Below are 18,198 nucleotides of genomic sequence, written 5' to 3' on the forward strand. Positions count from 1 at the left end.
CAAATATGAAAAACTTCCATCTTCAATTAAGACACAGAAATATAACTAAGACTATATGCTTTGTCTATCAAACTGAAGACCTATAAAACAATAATACTCTGAGCTGTCTAGAATTTGTGTCAGGTGCCACTTCGCAATTTGCTGATGGTTATCTCTAGGTAGTAGCACTGTCAGTTATTTACTTTCTTCTTTTTGGGGTATTGATATTTTCAAAATTTTCCATAAAAAATACGCACATCTTTTTAAACAAGAAGACATTAACCAAGGATTTGTAGATAAAGCATCAGAAAATGTTATGCTATCAAACAAAATGCTCAGGAAAAGAAGAAGTTAAAACCAGGGTTTAACCTGAAGACTGTAAATGTCAAAGAGTGCCTCACACAATAATAAGCCTGCAACTCAAGTTAATGAGGAGCTGATGGCTTTTACTTTCTCCATCAGACTGTTGTCTGCTTCTCAGAGATACACAAAGGCATGAAGTTTTATTCAGCAAGGACTCTAAATGCCAATTACTCATTTTATTTCAAAATGAAACTGAAAGGGTTAAAAAAGTTAGGACTAGTTGTAGAAAAACATATGAAGGATTAGAAGATTCATTTGAAATTCTTTTTCTTTTCTTCAGAAAGATCTCTTTCTGGATAGTAATTTTAAGAGACTGGTCTGTGCGGAAAGAAACAAATTATAGACATGTATTTATAATTTACAAAAACAAGGCAGGTACATGTTGAATCTTGTTTTTTTAATTTTATTTTTTCTTGTAGAGAATGGGTCTCATATGTTGCCCAGGCTGGTCACGAATATATGCTGAATGTTTTGAAAAAATTTTTTTTCCTGAGACAGGGTCTCACTGTGTCACCCAGGCTAAAGTGCAGTGGTGCGATCACGGCTCACTGCAGCCTCAACTTGCTGGGCTCAAGTGATCCTCCTGCCTCAGCCTCTTGAGTAGCTGTGACTACAGGTGTGCCCCACCACATCCAGCTAATTTTTGTATTTTTTTGTAGTGACAGGGTTTCGCCATGTTGCCTGGGCCGGTCTTGAGCTCCTGGGCTAAAGTGACCCATCCACCTTCAGCCTCCCAAAGTGTGGGATTACAGGTGTGAGCCACTGCACCCAGCTGAAAAGATATTTTGAGGTCTTGGACATCTCATGCAGTCATCATCTGAATACCACTGGGAGGCAGTTTATAGCATCAAAAGAATTATTTGCTACATTTGTAAAAGATGATTTAACATATTTTGACCAATTCTAACAAGTTATAAATAACAAATCAGTTGCTGCAAGGTGAATACCATCAGACTCACAAGACGGTAACACACTGCATTCCACCATAATGAATGACTCTCACCATCCAACAGCTCTACAAGTCACTATCAGCAAGGCCACTTGCCTAGCCCAAAATATTAGCATTTGCAATCTTCCAAACTGTACACGTCAAACCACTCTGACACCTAATGGCCTCTAACTTTCCAATAATAATAATAACAACAACAACAACAAAACATAAAAACCAAACACACAAACCAAACAAACAAAAACTATAATCAAATCCCACTAAAAAGGTCAGCCATGGTATCTGGAAAGCACATTCACCATCCCAAAAAACAAAAAACGCTAATTCTACTTACTCACTGTGTGACTACTCTCATCCTCGGGGTTTGTTTGTTTGCTTGTAAATCAGGAAAATGGAAACAATATCACCTACTTCATAAGACTGTTGTGGTTTAAATAAGGCAAAATTATAGGAAAAGCCCTTTGCAAACTGTAAAGTTTTATGATAGTTTTAATACACTTAATTCTTTTCTCTATACATACTTTTTAATAGAACTTCTCTACATAGTATATATCTAGAAGACTGTAGGCTTTTCTGTTCTCAAATTCTCTATGGATGTTCTTCTAACTATTTCTCTGGGTATACTTCTGCTTGAAGATACGTGACCTGCAGGTCTTTCATTATGATTCTAATAACTTGTAGGATAGCTATAACTCCAATTTTACTGCTAAGAAATATTTTGCTGTTACTGAGTTGACAGAAACCTTTTTCCAATCAAAACTTGACTCATCAGCCAACATTTCTTTTTTTTTTTTTTTTGAGACGGAGTCTCGCTCTGTCGCCCAGGCTGGAGTGCAGTGGCGCGATCTCGGCTCACTGCAAGCTCCGCCTCCTGGGTTCACGCCATTCTCCTGCCTCAGCCTCTCTGAGTAGCTGGGACTACAGGCGCCCGCTACCACACCCGGCTAATTTTTTTTGTATTTTTAGTAGAGACGGGGTTTCACCGTGGTCTCGATCTCCTGACCTCGTGATCCGCCCGCCTCGGCCTCCCAAAGTGCTGGGATTACAAGCGTGAGCCACCGCGCCCGGCCCAGCCAACATTTCTTTAACGATAAGTCCATGACACAGCGTGCCCCCAAACTGTCCCTAAAAAGGACAACTCAATGTTCTCTATACCATGCATTTATTTGGTGTGAAACTCCTCTGCTTTTTATCTATATTCTCAGACACAATGTTTAAAGTAGGTTTAATTCATTTTTTTAAATAGGAAAAAGTAGGTCTTGACAGTCATCTACGTATCTTTACTTCTTGTCCCATGCTTAATATTTGAATATCAGGTTTCAATTTGTACAAAATACTTCCTACTATGTATCTAACATGTAGGGAGATAAAATAGTATCTTTACTAGCGGTAGTGCTAAAATTACCATGAATGCTAAAAATAATAAAATTATTCTAATACTATTTATTAAAAACTTTAACATGTATTAACATGAATCAATACAAATGACAACATTAAAAAACATAATGTAATGTCTATTTTCTTATCATTTAGCAAATTTTCAACACATCTTGATTTATTTTCATCACAGTGTTTCTTTTATGACACTCCACAGGTGAACAGAAAATACTACTGCACAAAGAGCTTGGCAACCCTGATTTTAGAGGCAAAACTCTCTGTATCTGGTAAGGTTACTATGTTCAAATTCTGGTGTGACAGCTGTTGACCTCCTTAGCTAGTTGGATGTTTCTATACTATCAAATTATATTTAATAATGTTGTTTCCTATTAAATCAAAAAATATATATGCATACATATCATTACATTTATGATACCTAAATGTCTGAATGTATGTGAGTATAAAATATCTTTCTAATCTCTATTTGTTTTGGAGGGGGTGGGGGGCGGGTCCTCATTTTTTAAAAAAGGAATCTCTACGCAGGTCATACCTCCACTGCAATGTGCAGGCTATTATGGTGCCTTGGGCCAGGCCGGGGTTCCCCATAGCACCCTCCTTCACAAGTCTGTGTAGTGTCCTGGACCCCTCCCTACCATCATCAGTGCTCAGCCCCATATACAGTTTCTACCTCTGCTTCCTGGGATCCAGGCTGTCTGCATACACACATTCTTCTGTTTCCTAACTTTCTTTACAAAAATCAAGCATGTCTACTAAATTATTCCAACCACATCCAACGAAAGGAAAACTGAGTAAATTTTAAAATAAACAGAAATTGAAAATGGAGGAGGTTGGGGAGCAGGGTATGAGAGCATAGTGACAATGAGGCCAAGGTTTTAGAACTAGTCACATTTACCAGAATGTTATTAATATTTAGTGACTATTTAAAAAAAAACTGTCCAGACAAGCCTGGCCAGAATCTTACAAATATATACCACACAAAGGATAACGCAAGTGGGTGTGGTTGTCTCAGCATAACCAATAAATACTTAATAGAAGTGGAAGTTATGGGAGATAGATTTCAGATCAATATAAGGAAAAGGAAGAACTAAGGATAAGAGTCGTACAAAAAAGGAATGGGTTACCTTATGAGGTAGTGGGCTCCCTGTCATTAGAAGTATTCAAGAATGCTGCATATCATATCCCCCTCTTGGAGATTCACAATGCACATTAGCATATTAAAGGTTCTGAGAAGTCCTGCAGTAAAGAAACCTGTTTAACTTTGTTTAATGCAGCATTTCCCAAATTACTTGACCACAGAACCCTTCTCCCACCCCCACCCCACCTCAATAATACTTATTTTTGTGGAAGTAGAATTCCTCAGAATACATTATAGAAAATGAGCTACATTTTTTTAAAATGTGGTATTCAATATGTACCTGAATAACAGCCTGTCAGGGATCTAGAAGAAACTGCCACACAACATAAAATATTGGAGGAGAAGGCCCTTAACCCATTTATACCTAGTGTTCCATTATTGGAACACTAAGCCTGTGGGAGTTATTTATATCCTACTACTCGAGTTCATTGCCAAGGTCTGATTTTTCACAAAAAAAATTTGCAACCTCTGGTATAAATGGGTTAAGGTCCCTTCTCTAAGATTCTATCCCATGTCAAAGTAAAGAGCTATAGGATCTTGATTATTTATTTTAAAAGGTTTAATGAGAGAAAGGCAAGTGGAATAAAAAGGTAGTAAATGCAAGGATTAACTAGTTCAAGTGCCTCCATGAAACATATTCAAATCCCAGTCCCCAAAAGGAAGAGAGACACCACAAGCACCATAAACTATCAAAAGGAAACCTTGGCCAAATATCTACTAGATCTACTCCACCCACCAAGTTAATTACTATTTGAGAGAGGATTTAAAAATTTTTTTTAAAAGGAGTAGTCTTGCACTAGGCAACTACCCTATTCCAGCTATCTTATTTGAGTGTAATTTTTTTCATAATACACACTCTCCTAATAAAATTAATATTTGTTTGATGGCTAGTCACTAGATTGCCCTGTGCATTCAAAGAAATGTTTAAGAGTGATGAAGAGCCATTAAAAAAATCTATCAAAGTAGATATTAGGAAAAAATGTTTGCCTGTATGCCCCACAATTACATTTCTCTCTCTCTCTTTTTCTCTCTTTTTCCTTTTGAAGAATTATATAAAACAACACACGGTAAAAATTTACTATCAAACATGAGGCTAACTAATCCAATATTAAGTTTAAGAATGTAAATAAACACGAGTCTCAAATTTCAAAGTCAAGTTTCCACAGTTAAATTAACCTAAGCCATTTTGCACATATACTAAGGCCATCAAATATAACAGCATATTAAGTAACACAAAACACTACAGGAATCTTCATCTTCTTTTTTTAAGAGATGAGGGTCTTGTATTGTTGCCTGCTTCAAGCTGGACGACTTGAATTGGCTCAAGCCATCCTCCTGCCTCAGCTTCCTGAGTAACTGCAGCGATAGGCACACACCACTGGGCCTGGCTGGGAATCTGAACTTTTGAATTTCTTGACTTTTGAATTCTCAACCCGAACCATTGCATTGAGGACATTTTTGGAAAACGAGACTTTTACATTTTAACAGGTTATCGAATGGTGGAACATGCAGGCCTAGCTGTATTAGCAGAAACACAAATGCGTTTGAAGTATAGCTACGTGAAATTAGACAATTCATTTCCACTCAGTGCAAACAGTAAAGCCCCATTTCTGAGAGACAGCCTATTTGCAAAAAAAAAAAAATCACAATATTTGAATAATTATCCAGCTAGCATCAGGATCAGGCACACTATGTCTACCTAGTGAAAGTACTTACCAATTCTGGGGAAACTGGCTCTCCTTCAGCTCTCTAGCCCCCTATAACAGAAGAACGGGAAAATGGAATTAGACAACACACACATATTTATGACATGTCATTAAAAGCTGAAAACTCAAAGATTTCTGATTTTAAGAAGAAAAAACAAAACACACAAAAGTTTCCGAAGTTTTAAAACCCAAAAGAAAAAAAGAAGCAATAGGTAATTTTTACAGCAAAGAAAAGAACTCAAGAGCAGTTAAATCACTACTTTTCCACAGTTTTTCAAGACAAGGAAAAGTAAGTAGTCGATAATTTTCCTTTCCTAAGAGACACATAGAAATGAAATGCACCTAATTTAAATAACATACAACTACTCCTTCATCCCCAACAAGTGACCTCTACTGTCAGTTGTTTTACATTAACAAATTAAGCTAACATCACTAGTTCTTAGTTTGGTCCTCATAAAAGGCATTTTTTTCAATTAATCTTGAAATGTATTTGCCTTACATAAGGCTTTAAAATCACAGCATTTTATAATAATGTATAGTCAGAATTTTAATTAAACTTTTTTCACATTCTTAGATGTGTCTCACCTTTTTTTTTTTTTGAGACAGAGTCTCACTCTGTTGTCCAGGCTCAAGTGCAGTAGCACAATCACAGCTCACTGCAGCCTCAACCTCCCAGGCTCAAGCAATCCTCCCACTTCAGCCTCCTGAATAGCTAGGACTTCAAGTATGCCACCATGCCTGGCTATTACTTTATTTTTTTGTAGAGTCAGGCCTCACTGTGTTGCCCAAGCTCGTATCAAACCCCTGGGCTCAAGCAATCCTCCCCGCCTCAACCTCCCGAAGTGCTGGGATTACAGGTGTGAGCCACTGTGCCTGGCCACATCTTACCACTTTAGATTGTAAACCACATACACAAAAGCTATTTGTTTCTATTCCACATATCTAATCAGTGATGAAGCCAGAAAGAAAATTTAGGTTTTGGGATCCCAACCCAATATTAGGAAACAAAAATTAAAACTTCCCTTAATATTTTAGTATTAAATTATTTAAACTCCACTATGCTATGCTCTAAAACTACATGTCTTCCTTTTGCCTTAAATATGGTGTTTGCTGACTGATATTACTCCAATAGTGTCTCATTGCCTCAGGGAATATTTCAAAAGAGCTTCATGTCTCCCAGATTGTAAATCTTTGTTTAATCATGTACAGTTATACCAAACATACGATAAAATTATTTAAAAGGGCCCCAGTTCATGCAGTTAGCACTCATTTCCAAAGAAAGTCAATGTGCTATTCTATTCTGCCTTTTCTTTAGCAGCTGTCCTTTTTAAAGTTCTCAGGCCCATGCAAATAACAATTTTAATCACCAAGGTTAGGATGACTCCCAACCAAAAGAGAAATCATGCAACAATCTGTAGAACAATGCAGTTATTAAAAAGTGGATTCTTAACACTACTGATATCTATAGGACTCTGTGCCACTCAAAAGGTTGCCTCAAACAGTACCAGGCACATAGTAAATGCTCAATAAATGTTTGTTAAGTCAATGAATTGACTAAACAGACACTTAAGCTGTCTGTTGAGGGCTTATCTTCCCTATTAGGGCTTTCATGTTAGCTCTTTTAGGCTGGGGATAATTTCTTACGCATCGATTTCCAGCAGCATTATTTGTTAAATGAATGACTTTCTGGAACTGTTTTCATCCAAGTTGTTGATTAGGAAGTAAAATATTACCATTTTAAAATATAGTAAAAAGGAAAAGACTGATAAATTGGACAAAATTAAAATTAAGAACTTCTGTTCATCAAAAAAACACCATTAAGAAAGTGAAAAGGTAAACCACAGAATTGGAGGTGATAATTATAGTATGTATAATCAACACAGGCTTATACCCAGAATATATAAAATACGTTGAAATTCAAAGTGATGAGGATGGGACTGGGATTTTAACTTATACAGCATTTGAGAAAGTATTAATAAATGCTGCTGAAAAGTCATATTCAACAAAAGGCAGCACAATGTACATATACTTTATCTCCAAGGCATTTTCTCCAAAAATGAGTAGCAGGGCCAATCCTAAACTGATAAAGAATTTTGCCACGATATCCTGAAATCATGATGTCATGAAACTGCTCATAAGACTATTTGTAGGGACTGCAGAAATCGCATAGAAAATCAAAGCCAGAGAAGTTAAGTGATTTCCCCAAAGGTCACTCAGCTAGCTGATAGTGAAGCTGGAGAAGAACTCACGGGCCGGAGATTCCTTGGCTGAGCTCATTTTCCACTAAACCTCACTTTTTCTTAACCCGCTGCAGGAGTTACTCTTCTAAAAAACAAACTACAATAAACACTAGCGAAATATTTTTGGAAAAGTCTGCACATACAGTTTTAAAGAAAAATCACATAAGTAAGCCATCTTAAAACATGAAATCCTGGCCGGGCACAGTGGAACACGCCTGCAATCCCAGCACTTTGGGAGGCCGAAGCAGGTGGATCACGAGGTCAGGAGATCGAGATCATCCTGGCCAACATGGTGAATAGTATTTAGTAGAAGTCTCTACTAAAAATACAAAAAAAAATTAGCTAGGTATGATGGTGTGCACCTGTAATCTCAGCTACTCGGGACGCTGTGGCAGGAGAATCACTTGAACCCGGGAGGCAGAGATTGCAGTGAACTGAGATCGCGCCACTACACTCCAGCCTGGCGACAGAGTGAATCTCCGTCCCCAAAAAAAAACAAATCATGAAATCCTTTAAACCTAAGGGATCCCCATGAATGGGCTTCAGAGGGGTCTGTCAACTCCTTCCTACTATATGCTAAATTCTTACATACCAGCATAGGTACACCTTTCTTGGAAGAGGGTCCCCAGCTTTAATTGGTTTCATAATGAGGTTCACATACCCAAAAAGAGGAAATTATTTTTAGACTAATGATTCTTAAACACTGTGCACATCAGAAATCCCAAAGTGCTTCCTCTGAAGATTGAATATTAATTGACTACCATTTGGAAATTGAAAAAAAAAAGAAAAGCAAATATTTTATTTCTGTAATTTAAGAAAACTGAGCAGCAAAAAGCAAGATCTATACACACATTTGTGCTTTTTACACTATCCATGTGTAAAACATATTTAAGTCTGAAATGCAAGTTTGATTTCTTCATGTTAAGCTGGTTAAAAGCCACTTAGTTTGTTTCTCACATACATTTCACACTTCTAACTAAGGTACTTCAAAATTTTAACCATATTTGCCTAAACTTTTAAAAGATAGATTTGTTCTTGAAAAATATATCCAAAACACCTAAGTTAGAGTAAATGAAATTAGTTTTGCTTTTAGAGGTGTTATACTATCTTGCTAATACAATGTCATACAATTTTTTGCAAACTGAAGATTGTTCACCTCTCCAGAACTTCACAGGTAACTGCTCTAATTAGAGCTGGTAAAGAAACAAATCATCCAGATTTCTGATATGGTTATAATATTTTAAATATTATAAATAAATCTAAAGCGATTAATAATTATTTAAATACCTTTTGTAAAATATCTGAAACCCTTGCAATATGAAGAATCTGTATTAAACAAAACTTGCAGAGAAAAAGTTTAATACTAGATCATGTTTTAAATTAGGCTAAAATTTAATTCACCCTACTACAAATTTCAGATGATTAAGTTTATAGCCTGTGCTCAATCATAAATTTTGATAAGGGACTAGAATAGCACAGATAATTGTCATTCAAAGACACTTTAATATGTCACCTTACCCAGAAGATTCAATCTCTTCTCTTCCCCTACTACACTAAGCTGATAGAGGCCCCAAAACTGAGTTTTATACACCACTGGCTTTACTGCTTTTTATGTACCCTTCCTAACTTCGAACAGAAAGCAAGTAAGTTTGAAATAAATTTAAATGCAGATAAGTGGTTAGAAGAAAAAGCAGAATCCCACTTGATAGGTTTAGTCCTTGGGGCCCCAACGTCTTAATAACCATCCCTCTTGTACCCACCTCTCTTACCCTCTCCTGGACATTCCTCTAGCTCTTTTCCTTTTACTCTCATGGAGCATCAACTTTCCCCTCATCATTATTGGATCATTTTGTTCCTTCTATCTTAAAAAATAATAATTAAAAAAAAAAACCCTCTTGACTCCATATCCTTCTCTAGTTATTGTCCCTGTCTAGGCTCACATTTATAGCAAAACTCCCTGAAAGAGGTAACCATACTCCCTCTCTCTAATTCCTCTCCTCCCATTCTCTGTTAAACACAACCCATTAGGGCCTTTGCCTCCCTCCATTCTTGTGAAGATCACCAATGATTTAACAGTTGTTAAATCCAACAGAAAATAGTCTTCACTTCCTTGACCAGTATCTTTTGACCCACTGCTCATTTCTTCCTCCTCGAAATTTTTTTCTCTTGACTTCCAAGAGACCATCCTCTCTTGATTTTCTTCCTCAACTCTCTGGCTACTCTCCTTGGTTTCTTTTGCTGGTTTCTCCTTGCCTCCAACACCTCAAAATGTGGAACTGTCCCAGGACTCAGTTCTTGGAACTCTTCCCCTTAGGTGATCTCACAGTCTCATGGCTATAGAAGGATCTACACACCGGCAATTCCCAATGTTTATCTCCAGCACATATCCTTTCCCTGAATTCCAAACTCATATACCCAACTGCCCACTCAACACTGGTCAAATAGGTATCTCAAGCTCAACACATCCAAAATTAAACTCCTGACTACCTCTCTCCTAACTTCCTCCTCAGTCATTCCCATCTCAGTAAATGGTAACTCCACCCCCTCAGAAGAAAAAATCCTAAAAGTCATCTTAAGACTCTTCTTTTTCCACACTCCACATCTACCCCAACAGCCAACCATGTGCCTCTACCTTCAAAATATATCCACCATGACCCCTTGTCTCAACTCTCCTACCACCTCTCTGGTCCAAGTCACCTTCACCTTTCACCTAGATAATTGCAACAGCCTCCTAACTGGCCTCCCCAATTCTACCCTAGCCCCGCTAAGGTATATTCTCTCGCAAGCCAGAGTAAGCTTTTCAGAATCCAAGACAGATCTTGTTACTCCTCTGCTCAAAACCCTCCAGTGGCTTCCCATCATACTCCGAGAAAAGATGAAGTTCCTTTCAATGGCCCACAGGCACTAAATGATTTGGGCCTCTGCCACTCAAGCCGTCCCATCTCCCTACTGCTCAATCCGTTCCAGCAACACTGGCCTCTTTTCCGTACTTCAGACCCTCCAGGAAGTTCCCTTCTTGGGGCCCTGGAACACTCTTTTCCTCCAAATATCTTCATGGCTCACTCCCTCAAATTATTGAGGACATCTACAGCAGTTTCAGGAGCAAAAGAATACTAAAATAAAGACTAAAACTATCATCAGAATTGTTCTGCTCCCCAACTTTTACTTATGATCTTCCTTATAACAAGAATAATAATACCTTTTTACCCTCTCTCTAACTATCCAAATCTCACCCACGCACTAGGGTCCAGACAAAGACTCGCTGATTAACAGAGATCTGCTCAAACCATCCTAATTCCCAATTCTTCCTTTGTTTAAACTCCTAAAGTGTTTATCCTCTTTCTCATTCATTTTCAAATTTAACCACACACTGCCTCACATTTTAATCTAACCTATATGACATCTCCCTAACTAGAACACACACATACACAAAAGAATAGAATACCTTGTACAAGTAGTTCTCAATCCTAGATTAGGATAACACATACAACTTCAAAAAATAGAGGTTCACAGGCCCTACCCTTAAAGATATTGAATATATTATGTCTTATTTAGAACCCATAGATCTGTATTTAAGTTCCCCCAAAAGATTCTAATAGGGAGCCAGGATTAGAAACCACTGCCTGCCTTACAGTACTCTGCTTCCTTCAGTACCTAGGAAAGTAGGCCTTCAAACAGCCTAAAACTAGAATGGACACCTCAGAGGGCAGATCATACCTTCATTTCACAGAGGAACAGAGGTCCAAGAAGTCCAGATGACTAGCTAAAATCTACAAAGATAATGATAGGCAAAGCTCAGCCTAAAACCCAGATTCATTGCTCTCAATCTAGGAATCTTTCCATTAGACTGTACATAAATAAATGAAAGTAATAAAAATCCACAATTCACAGATGGGTGTAGTAATCACTGATTATCTATTACTTGACCAGTGGTTGTAGTGTCTAAGTTCTAAAACAGTGCATATTAACTTCTATATGCTTGAAATGTGAGCCACACTAGCTAATAAAAGACTTTGAGGCCAGAGGGTAATTACAGAAAGGCTTTTAAGTAAAATAAAAAACAAAAAAATTTTTCTAAGTCTTCTTACAATATATACAAAAACTGTTAGAACCATTTTTTATGGTTGAGAATAGCAGAAATAAATAGAAAGAAGAAAGCTTGCTTCCTCACTCTATAAAGTACAAAAATTCTTATTCACAAGCTTCCATGGCTCTCACAAAGCTGTTTTCTGACTCTAATTATCACAACGAAAACTTCTTAATTATAGATCAGACTTAGTAAATCGCTCCATATCCCAAGACAACTCAAACTCTATCTTAATAATCAGTTAACCTCAGGACTAAAACTCTTGTCATTAACAACAAAAAACAATTCAGGTATCTATAAGGCATTATAAAAGAGTTTTAGCTTATTTTGGTGTACAGGGATTTAAGGAAGTGCCTCCTATTAACACTAATGGGAGTTCTGGGTGTAAACCGTAAGCACCAACAAGGAGTTTCAACGCCCAGCACTGCATCTGTGAGAACCCTTTCTATTGCACTAACTGTAACTACTGGGAGTTGTTCGCTCAGAAAAGGGATAATAGACCCAAATTCCTATGTCTCTAAAGCACAAAGATAATTCAAATAAAAGTCACTAAGAAAGGTCAATGCTAGATACCAGATTTTAAAAATAAACAAGAAAAAGCTAAACTAAAAGAACAATTAACACACTAAGAAAATTTTATAAAATAGCATCAACACACACAGAAGAAATTAGTGAACTGCTAGAAAAAAATATCTCTCACAAAAATAAACTCAACAAGATTAAAACAACCAAATTTTAAAAAATCAAAGCACAGTAAACCCAACTATAGCCAGAAGCTTACCCAGAGAAACACATACACACAAAACAAAACTCAACTCCTCCCTGATAGAGCCCTCAGTATACTATAGTCCTTGCTTTAAACACAGAAGAAAACTCCTGCTGCATTGATAGCCAAGAATAATCAGAGTACTTCCAGATAAATGGACAGTGATCACAAGCTGCCGAGGACGAGCAAAACTAACTAAATAAAAATTATAGCACCTTATTGTGTTCCATCCTGCCTCACTTCTCAATATAGCACTGCTGTACTCACTAGGCTGGAAAATGAGCAGGTGCCTTTCAGGCTATAGAAAAATTAGAGACACACACACACGCGCACACACACACACACACACCCTAAACACAAACACAAACACAAAGGGAATGATACTCTTTCACTTGAAGGGGCTTTAAAAAAATGCAAGGCTTTGCTGCAGGCCTAGAAAACTCAGAGTAGGCCTTACCGAAGAAGTGAGAAAAAAGCCAAGGTTTATTCCAAATCCACATTTCAAGCACTAAAAGAATTAACATTTATTTCAGTTAAAAGGTTTTGGCAACAATCCATTTTTTAAAAAGGAAAGAGAAATGAAGATTTTCCCTGTTTCCAGCCTGAAAGAAAATTAGAATCTCTTCTCTCTGACTATACGGGTTTAGCTCCACAACACAAATAAAAAAGAACCCTGACTTTAGGCCTAAAAACTAAAAATGGTTCCATACAATTTACATTTTTTAAAAAATCTTCGTAGTCCAACATATTGATCCTTTCTCACCACTGCTATCCTTAATGAACATTTATCTTTTTATCAGTACTTTGAAATGTCAATGAGAAGCGGAAACAGCTACAAAACACTGGGAATTTTAACTTTTGAAACAAAAACCACAAAGAAACACGAGTCTGAAACATGCCTCAATCACGCTGATAAGTAAGTAGTCCTAAAACTTGAAAGTGAAAGCAATACAGACCTCAAAAAGAAGTTGTTTGCTTGATATTAATGCTAGCCTTTAAGACCAAAAATATGTTCTGTTACAGAAGACTGAAATCAGGGCTTCCATTAACCTTGTTAAAAAAAAAAAAAAAATCCCATGAGCATAGATTTTTTTCCTAAGTCTCTTCATCAGAGCAGCATGGGGTCCCATTAGGCACCCTATTTTACTTCCACCTTATAAATAACGTTAGCTATTCGCTATTTCCATGGAAACCAAGTAGAGAGAAACCCACTTAAATGAATACCGGTTAAAAGAATAAGTTTTATTTTAGAAAGGTTTTGCTGCTATAGATGAACTCTTCTGGGGAATACTACAAAGTCTTCTTAAGTATAATTTTTAAAAATATATCTTTGGTGTAGAAGGAACTTATTAAAGGTCCTGTTAAATACGTACACTCCTTGCACTAAATGATAGATGCCAAATAACATCGTAACAGGAAAGACACATTTTCAATGCACAGGGGTTTAGATGCACAACTTCCACTGACTATGCCTCCCCATGCATTGGGGTGGAATAATTACACCTATGGGTCTAATTTAAACTAATGCAACCAAATAAATTCAGAAATAAGGCTACCATTACCTTGTAGTGACTCCTAATGAACATGCCCCACAACTGCAGGCATATGTACAACTTACAGTGCAAAGAAGGGCAAACAAGGGAGCACGCAACAAGCTTCTAACCACTGTTACCACGTCTAAAGATAGCAGGTAGTCAAAAGTCCCTCCTCAACAAACCATTTTATAAGTGAAACAAGCATTCCTTAACCAACACATACATTCGGGTTAAATAGAAATAGAATATGCACAAGAAGGAAGTGTGGAACAAGACTTGTGACCTGCAACTTTAAGCTGACTTATATATTGTCCTGCTTATGCAAAGAAATGGTGGTCCATAGAACCGCCACAGATAGGAAAGTGTACATAAAAGAAAATGCAACTCCTAAGAACACAAGCTCAAAACTAATAATCTCAGAACTTCTAAAAGCAGAAGGAGTAAGAAAAGCTAAAATCTTTCCAGCAGGCATGGTTCTTCATCAAGTTAGTGGTGGCTGAGACATCTTCAGTAAGTTAAAAGACAAATGAAAATATTATCCTAAAAGGGATTACCAGTATTAAACTAACAATGTATGAAAAGAACATTCTCTTACACATTTTTCCTTTGAGTATACCAATGTATCTAACTGTAGTGCATGTTTTGAAAACACAAAGTTACTTTACTGTTATGTTTTACACACTATAAAGATTGGCAAAATGCTGGTAATTGTTAGTTAGGGAATAGGTATGTGGGGTTATATTATTCACTCTGTTTTTATAAATGTTTTTAAATTTCCATAATAAGAAGTTATTTAAAATCCTATAAAGGCTCTCGTCCCAAATGTTTTTCTCTATGTATAATTAAATAATAGATGAAATGCCTGGTATAGATCTTAGAAGCTACTGAACTGATTGACTGATTGAGACAGTGTCTCGCTCTGTTGCCCAGGCTGGAGTGCAGTGGCATGGCACAATCACAGCCTCGCAGCCTCGACCTATCGGGCTCAATCAATCCACCCAGCTCAGCCTCCCTAATAGCTGGGACCACAGGCACATGCCACAATACTCGGCTAATTTTTGTATTTTTTGTAGAGACAGGGTTTCGTCATGTTGCCTGTGCTGGTCTCTCTCTTTTTTTTTTTTTTTTTTTTTTTAATACGGAGTCTCGCTCTGTCGCCAGGCTGGAAGCAGTGGCGCGATCTCGGCTCACTACAACCTCTGACTGCTGTGTTCAAGCGATTCTCCTGCCTCGGTCAGCCTCCTGAGTAGCTGGGATTACAGGCATGTGCCACCACGCCCAGCTAATTTTTGTATTTTTAGTAGAGACAGGGTTTCATCATGTTGGCCAGGATGGTCTCAAACTCCTGACCTTGTTGTGATCCACGGCCTCGGCCTCCCAAAGTGCTGGGATTACAGGCGCGAGCCACCATGCCCATCCCTGTGCTGGTCTCAAACTCCTGAGCTCAAGTGATACACCAGCCTCAGCCTCCGAAAGTGCTGGGATTACAGGCATGAGCCACTACACCCGACCAGAAGCTACTGATTTTAAATCCAGCACAGACATTAACTTAACATGTAACCATATTTCCAAGTTTTATTTTTCCTACCAAACAATTACGTTAACAATTTAAAACCACTAGGAGAAATCTAAAAAGGAAAGGGTCTGCTACTTTGCAACTATCAACCAATGACATGTAAAAGATCAATATATAATAAGGCATCAGTCGCATTCTGTATTTACAAATCAAGGAAAGAAAGCCTAGTCTTCTCAATTAATAAATCAAAATATTTTAGCAATTCACAACACCAAATTTCCATTTTTTTATTCTCCAATTAGGTCCATGAGACTAGAGAGCAATCTAATAAATTAATGCTTATTTTAGTTAAGTAACATGCCTGCCTCTTCCTCAACTTTGCCTCTATCTCACCCCCAACCAGAAAATACAGCAATTTCTGAGGTAAAAAGGTATTTTTCTATTCTCTCCCTTAGTCCAAATATAAAGTATTTTACAAATATTCAGTTACTGTGCAAGTGATTTTAAGCTATCTATTCTCCAAATTCCAGCTGAGGGCCCAAAGTAGGGGGTATCCCCACAAACTGTTAAAGCTTAAGGTTTTGATAATAGCTCAATATCCCCATTTAAAAACTAATAATTACAACGATGTTTTGTTTTTAAGAGAAATAGAAATAAAACAGTGGTGGCTTGAAGGGAAGGATGAACAACAGGCAGGGGACGACGGAAAGAAACCATCGAGAGAGTAAGCAGAGACGCAGGAGAGGAAAGGCAACAGAGGGAGTCTGGGCAATCACCGGCGGCATCTCTACACAGGAGCACCACTGGCTGACAGGGTCCTGCAGAGCTGAAATGGGACTGCACCCCCGTCACATACAGCACCACTTTTTACAAATTAAGCAGGGACAAACTGATTTTCAAAATTGTATAATTCTTTAACTCAACCCCCAAATGCTTGTAGAATCTCTTTCTAACACATATTTATCAAAATGAAATATACTTCTAAACTTTCCACAATTCCATTCAACCAACTGAAACAACTTTTACAGATTCTGCAAAGAGCTAAAGAAAACTTAATACTATACATTTGCTATGCTAATTTTAAAATTATAATGCTTTACTTACTGGTCACTCTATTGCAAAGTAAGATTACAATTATTTAATTGAAAGATAACTATACAACCCACCATAAAATTGCTTAGTTTTAAAAGTATTTGTCGAGCCAAAGTACAACACTTTATTTTTTAAAAAAACTCATTGGAATTTCTCCTCAGAAACCAGATACAATGTTTTAGGAACAGAGACAAAATAAAATATACACCAATTCACCTATAGTAAATACACCTATTCACCTACTAGACCTTCATCAAATGGTACAGCTGGGTTAGTGAGAACAAAAAGTTAATAGGAGCCATTATGCTACTTTAACTTAAATTCTTGCTAAGGGTAACATGTACCATATTCAGAATGTTTTGGTAAGCTATTACAAATACATTTGTTGAATCACAGAAAAAAACATATCAAGGATAAAAGACCAAAAACGTTCAGATCCTGATCAGTAGTGAATGAACAAAGTTAATTATATTTTACACTTAATGACCTTTCCCCTTACCTCATTTACTGGTTTCACTTATAAGATAGAGAGATACGTAAGACAGATACATACATACATTCTAATGGATGCATTAACTCAATTATTTACCCCAAAACCCCTCAAATCTGAGGAGATCATTGTACCTTTTCTCATAATCAACTTGTTCTCAGGCTCAGTTTCTAGGCTCAGTGTAGGTAGCTTATGACAATTAAATATAGAAAGAAAATAACAATTACCATAAGAAAACATCAGGCACCAAATGAGAGGAAATTTCACAAAAGGCAAAATGCCCAAAATCAGAAAGCAAATAAACTGTGCCCATCATTATTAGAAAGCATTTGTATGCCACTTTTATATCTCTGGGGTTCTCCAATTGTTTCCATTAGTTGTTACACCCAAGCATGAGTTCTCAAGGGTTAAATACACCCAATGTGTCAGACCCAATGGACTGACCAGCTGATGAGTATTTAAGACTTGAGAGTTATAATGCCTAGTCTACTACTGACTTGACTCTAAGAGACCTACTATAAACTGCATCAGTATCTTGGTGCTGGTCTCACCAGCGGTTGAGAAAAAAAAAGAAAAGCTTATATCACTATGGGTTTTAATAAACATTAAATCCCCTAAAATATTTAGCAGGCTCTGTTAAAACGGACATATTCTCATGTATTTTCTATTTTTCCCAGAGCTATTCACAAATAAGAACTCATTAGATAACACTTTTATCATCTATACTCTTTCTCACCATGCATGTCAAGGGAGGAAAAACCTCTCCAGCTAAATTGTTCCATATTTACTCTTTTCCCATCAACTTTTAGTGGGACTGTAATAATAACAATAATAATGATAAGAGCAGCTATCACGATTGAGTGTCTCAAGATTTCCTCATTTTATTGTCACATGAACCCTAGGAGGCTGGTATTACCATCTCTGTATCACAGATGAAGAAAC

At 37.1% G+C, this 18,198-nt stretch overlaps 1 protein-coding gene across 13 annotated transcripts in view; it reads right to left on the reverse strand.

Moving 5' to 3' along the window:
- PHF21A (PHD finger protein 21A) overlaps positions 1-18,198 on the reverse strand; it is a 195,699-nt gene that overhangs the window by 160,794 nt on the left and 16,707 nt on the right. For 9 of the 13 annotated variants that reach the window (XM_030794848.1, XM_030794850.1, XM_030794849.1 and 6 more), the window contains 2 exons: positions 5,541-5,581; positions 3,811-3,922 (listed from right to left, as the gene is read on the reverse strand). The gene's annotated coding sequence lies outside the window, so the exon portion shown is untranslated. Of the gene's footprint in view, positions 1-3,810; positions 3,923-5,540; positions 5,582-9,288; positions 12,505-18,198 lie in introns of those variants that run through there. The other 4 variants (XM_030794851.1, XM_030794853.1, XM_030794858.1 and 1 more) reach the window with 2 other exon arrangements.

This window comes from Nomascus leucogenys, chromosome 15, assembly GCF_006542625.1.
Source record: "Nomascus leucogenys isolate Asia chromosome 15, Asia_NLE_v1, whole genome shotgun sequence".
Taxonomy (NCBI): domain Eukaryota; kingdom Metazoa; phylum Chordata; class Mammalia; order Primates; family Hylobatidae; genus Nomascus; species Nomascus leucogenys.